We start from the raw sequence: 7,364 nt of genomic DNA on the forward strand, positions 1-7,364 counted from the left end.
ATATACAAATTATGTAATATATAATAAATTATGCTTTGTTCTAGATTCAATTACACAATAGTTTATACAATTATTATATAAAATGAACGTTCACTAGAATAAAGTATGTACATGTATGGAATAAAGAAGTATACACAATGCAGATCATCATACTTTGGGACGGAGATAATAAAAAATGACTTTTAATATAAAACCGAGCAGACGGTGAACTCTAACTCTTCCACAGTTACACCTGTTGAACCTTGTTATTTCTAAAGAAATAGGACGTAGTATTTAAAACGCAGCAATATCTCCATTAACAGCTTGTTCCTGGTGTTTCCTCCGCTCAGTGAAGACGGAGATCTCTCTGACATTTTTCCTCCCTCTACATGTGAACTGTAAAGAGCCGTGAAGAGAGAGAGAACAAATTATACGACCCACATATGGAGGTTCTCGTTTGTTTGGACTGATCTCAGAGCTGCTGCTGGCAGAGGGAAAGGCCTCTGGCTGTCAGCACCATCGGCCTGGAGTTTACTTTGGCTGTTGGATGGCAACGTCCATATATTATTTTACTTTTACCACACAGGTGGTGGAGCCTTAAGGGACGGTGACCTCAGCTCTTCAGTCCATTCAACACTTCGGTGCAGAGTGAGATTCCTGTCTGCGCTCCAGATTTGTTCTTCAGCCATCCAAGAAGATCTTCGTCCAAAACGTCCACTTATAAACCGAACAGAAAACTCTATTGAAATTTAACATGTTAAAAGCATCACGTGACCTTCACTCTACTGGACAAACGTTGAGTTTCAGCCACAGCGCTCTCGCTCAATACTGGACTGCTGTCTGTTTGTCACTTATGCTTCATTCTCACGTAACACCAAATTACTCCCCCTCTTCCACAAAGGTAAAAACAAAGTCTGTATTTTGTTGGAATTTACTTTCATTCTGGCTCCTCGGTTGCCGGAGCTGCTAATGCCCATTCCTGGAAGCTGTGACCCACTCGCATCAAACAGGCAGGAAGTCAGACACAGAGACATAGAGAATACACAAGTAAACAACGTCAGGCAGGCGACACGCTCTGAAGACGCTTCTGAAACGCTCTCTGTGGGATTTGAAGATGCACAGACGTTATAAAGCCGTGCCCGGTATGGTTTCTGCTGCTGTGTGAGGCTGCAGGCTGCCTCATGTTGAACGTTATGTTGTCCTTGGTCAGTTACCGTATCACATTTTGGTAAACTCACCTTTCAACCTCTTGTTGCAGATACTTTACTTCCTGTCCCTGTGTGTTTCCCGCCTGTGTGATTACCTACCCTGCCCCCATTAACCTTCCTCTCTTTGTGTATTTAGTCTTTGTGCTCCCTGTCTGTCAGTCTGTCTGAGCTCCTTGTAGTAAGTGTTCCTGCATTGTGTGTTCCTAGTAATCTCTCCCAGCCTATTTGGAAACCTTTGTCTTTGTGGACTGTTGATCTGCGTACCGAACCTGTTTTTGTAAAGTAAAGACTTCAGTTATGTTGAGTCCTTTGTCTGGTGGCTCCTGTGTGATAAACGACAGAATCATCTGTGTCAGAATGCATGAAAGTTAGTTGTGTTGCTGAAACTGTGACGGTTGCTCTGTGCTGGAAGGAGCAGAAAAAAAGGCCCTTGAGAATATCACAAATAAGTTGTTACGCTCAGCTTGGGTGGAAAATTAACAAACTTGGTGAATAAATGATTTTGTAGATGAAAACATCAGATCTCTGTGGAGCGATGACTGTAACCTTCCTCACGTTAATACATGAAACTATAAATATCTGATTTTCATCAAATCCTGATTTACTGACGTCACCTTGTTGTGTCCTCTTCTTCTGCAGTGGTTTAACAGCACCGACTGGAGAATTAGCTCCAGATATTTATCTCATCAACCAATAAACTCACATCCAGCAGTGGATAGAACATTAATTATTACATTAAGTCTCGTTCTCTTTGGGATTTTCTGGAAATTCATTTAAAATTTTCACCACATTTTAATGGAAATTTTGTTAATGAGACGTAATGAGAAGTTAAGGTGCAGTATATATAGAGACACTGCTGCTCACCAAATAAAGGATGGTTGGAGGGGCTGGAGATTCAATATGTAATGATAGAAAAGATATAATGCACTGATTGCAGTGTGCAGATGCTTTCTATCATCTACAATCACTGAATGGTAAACGTGTCTCAGCATTTATATTCTATAAAGAATTGCTTTATTTTTACTGCATATTTCTTTGTATCTATGTGAGACCATAGTCAAACTGATGACAGTGGTTCCGTTGCTAGCGTCTCTCACTGACAGATGTTGATGTAAAGAGCAGAGGGTGATCTGTTTCCTCACATATGCTGTTGTTTACTTGTGTATCTGTTTATTCCTTCATCGTTTTGCTCCTCGCTGGCCTCGGTTTCGTTCCGGTCTTCACATAACGACTTGTTGGAAACGCTGACAGAGTAACTTGGAAACTCAGGACGCTGCGTTGTTGCTGAGCTCAAGTACGTTGATGAGTTTTTCATCTGAGACCTGGGAGACGGACGAAGACGTCAAACACAAACATGGCCGTCCTCAGCACGCGGACCGGCACTCGGCTCCGAGTGTCTATAAAAGACTTTTATTCAGGAAAAGACAAACTGTTCTCACATATTTATAACAGCGACTGTTAACCTGCTCCATCTTTTTCCATTTCAGAGCGTTTGCTACAATGTGAGACTCTCTGCAGCAGACTGGCTTTAAAGAGATAAATCAGCTGACACTCTAGTGCCCTTGAGCTAAACATCTCCATCTTCACTTATTTTTAAAGACCAAACATTAAAGATGCACTCTGACAGTCGCTGTTGTTGCTGCTCAACCTCTGAAAATCTATATTGATTATATTGCGCACTGTTGAAAAGGAACTTTAAGATCTCTGGAGATTGACTTGTAACCTTGAGATTGTTGATATTTTTCCACAATTTTGCTTCCTAAGTCCTCAGACAATTCTCGGCTCTTCTTTCTCTTCTCCATGCTTGGTGTGGCACACACAGGCACACAACACAAAGGTTGAGTCAACTTTTATACACTCTAACTGGCTTCAGTTTCGATTTCTATATTGCCAGCACCTGTTACTTGCCACAGGTGAGTTTAAACAAAGATCACATGCTTGAAATGAAATGATTTACCCACAGTTTTAATAGGGTGTCAATGATTTTGTCCAGTCGATTTTTGGAGTTTTGTGTAAAATGATGTCAAATTTGGCTTTTTTCTTCTGCTTTTTTGTGTTGTCCCAATGCACTTAAAGGAAATAAACGTGTGTATACCAAAGCATTTGTAATTGCAACACTTTTCTGGGAGAAATGGTCCATTTTCTGGAAAGGTTCCAGGGGTACCAATACTTTCGTCCATGACTGTATATATACATATATGAGTTTAATGAATCCATACGTATTAGGGATTAAAGGCCAAGATATTTGACCTCTTCTGCTTTAACTAAACCCAGTGGTTTTCAAATGTTTTTCATTAATATTTTTCCAGCCAAGTACCCCCTGACAGCATGAAACATTTGTGGTAGGAAAACAAAAAGGTGTAAAGTAAAGAGGTAAAATACAGTGCTGCACCATCAGGGTCTGTTAAAAACACACAACGCGGCCGTATGCAGGAGACAGAGTGTGTTTGACCACCGAGTACTGACGGAAGTATTTCATTGAATTAGATAAAAAGTTGATTGTTCTGTTGGTATCCAGCTCCCTTCGCTGTCAGCCACTGGCACGCTGTCAGAACCACGATGTTTATTTGCTTGTTTAGTGAGACTCCAACCACTGCAGCACGTTTATAACGGAAAATACCTTCACATACACATAATGTACTCTCGTTCCCACACATACACCTCCACATATACAGCCTCTCTCAGGCTGCTTCTGATGAGGTCATCAGGTCCAAACTGCTGACAAAACCTCGGAGCCAAACAATTTCCTTAATAGCTGTTTATAAAGAGATAATTCTCCTAATTAAAATAATAAACAGCGATTAAAAGATGGTTAAGGGAGAGTTTGTGGCCTGGCTGCCTCTTTTATTTCTCACATGTAGCTGTTATTTTTTTGTTATTGTTGTTTTATTCAACGCAGTCGCAACAGAAAAGTTGTTTGTGTGAAAATCATGTTCATGTGCAGCTTTAAATCTCCCAGAGTGCTACTGTACTTCCTGCACTGTTTGAGGCTGCAGCAGCTTTTGGCCCTCCAACAAAAACTCTAAATCTGATCCTGTAACTGAGACTCGCTGGTGTAAATCTAGACCTTGTTGCTCCTGCGGGATGCAGACCGCAGACTTACGAGCTCCGAGGAGGTCGAGAGCGGCATTAAAGCTGCCATCACGACCGTCGTAAGTTAGAAATATCACCAAGATCTCTCCAGCATGTTAACTTTATATTAAAGGAACTATAGCGTTTTTCTGCAGCTCAAACCTTCAGTGCAGTTAAACTTTTCTACTTTAACATTAACAGCTTCACAACCGTTGAGAGCGGACGGTGCCTCTGTACGACTTTTGGTTGGACGTGTGCTGGACTCGTTTATGTTGAAAAGTCAACCACAATTTAAAGATAATTAAAAGAAAAGAGATATATAATAAAAAGTTAGCTAATCCAGCTATCTAAAAATATGTATGTAAAATAGTTCATTTGTTGTCATTCTACTAACATTACCTTTGAGATGTAACTGCTAACGACTGATCATTATTTAGCTCAGTGTTTCTCTAATGAGGGCGCATGTACCCCTAGGGGTACTTTGGAGTACTGCAGGGGGTCTGTGAGATTTAAAAAAAGAAATTTAATTTAAAAAATAATTAGTTCAATAAAAGTTACGGTTGTGGCGTTCCTACGTCCATCGGGAAGTTGGTGCTCAACTCTCATTGGAGGTCAGAGTAAAAAGGGGTGGGACTTAGGAAAGGTTAGATCTGCTCATAAACGTCTGTCTGTCTGTCTGCTTTCATTCTTACATCGACTCTGAAAGTGAACACACATGTTCTTAAACCAGCAGTCACAATTTTGAAATGAATAAAAAGCCCGACAGTTTTTTTTAATGATCTTCCATGAAGAACGAGGAGTGACAGAGAGAGAGAGCGAAAGGGCGAGAGACATAGAGAGTGAGTGCTCTCTCACCGGCGTCTGTCAGCAGCTGCAGATTTAAAGGCTGCTGAGGAGGAAAACAATCATTAATACGGAGCTTTAAAACCAGACAGTGAAGTACACACCATGACTTCATCTGACACACACACACACACACACACACACACACACACACACACACACTCTGTCTGCCAGGGAAACTCATCAATGAGTTGATTACTAATCCTCAGTATGATATCATGTCCTAACTCTTGTGCGTGTGTGTGTGTGTGTGTGTGTGAGAGAGAGAGAGAGAGAGAGAGAGAGAGAGAGACACACAGAGAGAGCGAGAGACACACAGAGAGAGACAGAGAGAGAGAGAGAGAGAGTGTGTGTGTGAGAGAGAGAGAGAGAGAGAGAGAGAGAGAGAGAGAGAGAGAGAGAGAGTGTGTGTGTGTGTGAGAGAGAGAGAGAGAGAGAGAGAGAGAGAGTGTGTGTGTGTGGAGAGAGAGAGAGAGAGAGTGTGTGTGTGTGTGTGTGAGAGAGAGAGAGAGAGAGAGTGTGTGTGTGTGTGTGAGAGAGAGAGAGAGTATGTGAATTTCTGAAATTAATTTTGTCTCCAGACGTTTTAATGGTCGCTCCGCAGTGCTGTGACCTTTGACCTTGTTCACTGTCTTTTTCCTCCAGTGGTGGAGAGTAACTAAGTACATCTACTCAACTACAGTACATAAGCACAATATTAAGGTACTTGTAACTTGTGAATGATCACTTTCTGTTATATTGTACTGCATTACATTCACTGATCAACAGATAAATTATGATGTAATAATAAAACTTTATTGATCCCTGAAGGGAAATACAAAGTCACTAAAACGAGCTCCAGATTCAGCAGCTGCAACATTAAAGTGACAAACACATTAATACATCAATGATTAGAATACAGTAATATATCTGATTCTGAAACATTCAGCACAATGTATATTTTGATGCTTGGTTTACATCAGTACCAGAACGAGATGTGAGTGTTACTTTACTTCCAGTTACCACACAGAGTTATCTATCTGAACAGCTGTGGACTCTGAGACATCCTCATTCTGCAGAATTTATCCAATATAAGAATAATTAAATAAACAAACAGGATGAGAATGAATCAGTGAACCATATGAACAACAGATATAAAGCACTTTTCTATATTCAGATTTAATTCAACCAGCTAGTTCATTTTAACATGTTTGAGTTTAATAAACGTTGTAAATGAACATTGTAAACATTATTGTGTCATATTTCATAATACTTCCTAAAACTACATCATTTACTACATATATTGGGATTTTTATGATCCATTCTGTCCTCTTCCAGACCTCCATGCTGGTGTTTCTGTGTCTCTGAATTTATTTATTATATCTACAGCTTTCTTTATATTTTATAATCTCTATATATAATCTATAAAATAATCAGATATTGTTCCTCATGCTAGAAGCGTTATATAAACACAGTTTCTCTTCATTGTGTGCTCTTTTTGCTCAGAGTGGCTGAGAGCAATCGGACCAATATAAGAACAAAACATCTTGTTTTCAGTCCACAAATATTTTGTCCAACACAAAGAAACATGATTTAATATCATGTAATCAGATCAGATATGTTTTAGAGTAATTATAGTAATGGGATTATTAAATTAGTGGGCTAATGAAATCCTTTTGCTCCACTGGTTCTTAGTAAAACTAGAAAAACCCTGGGATGATACTGGAGGACATAAGGAGTATTGTATATAATGTGATGTTATTGGGTTGTCCGTCTGTCCGTCCTGGGAGAGATATTCCTCCTCCGTGGCTCTATTTGAAGTTTCTTCCACTGTATTCTGGGTTTTTTAGGGGAGTTCTGTTACCTGAATCGAAGGTCTGAGTACAGAGGGAGATAAAGAGGCAAACTGTGATTTTTTTGTAGAAACAAAAAGAAATTAGACTTGCCATAAAATATATGATCCTGTAGGTCCGTCCACTCTCGTCAGTTTAAACAGTTTTCACTAAAGACGGTGAAATGTGCGTCTGTCTGTCTGTCTGTCTGTCTGATCTACAGTCTGCAGCGTAATGTCGCCCTCCAGCTGCTCAACCAACCACCAGCAACAAGCAGCCTCAGATATTCTGGAGTAAAGCTCCGGATTCACCAGCTGCAACATTCAACTGATGAATATATTAATGCAGTGGCTTTCAAACGGGGGTCCGGGGACCAACAGGGGTCCTTGAGTGGGTTGTAGGGTGATTTGTATTGATCCTAGTTTGATTATTGATTGACTATGAACACTTC

The sequence above is a fragment of the Dicentrarchus labrax genome, unplaced genomic scaffold (genome assembly GCF_905237075.1).
Source record: "Dicentrarchus labrax unplaced genomic scaffold, dlabrax2021, whole genome shotgun sequence".
Taxonomy (NCBI): domain Eukaryota; kingdom Metazoa; phylum Chordata; class Actinopteri; family Moronidae; genus Dicentrarchus; species Dicentrarchus labrax.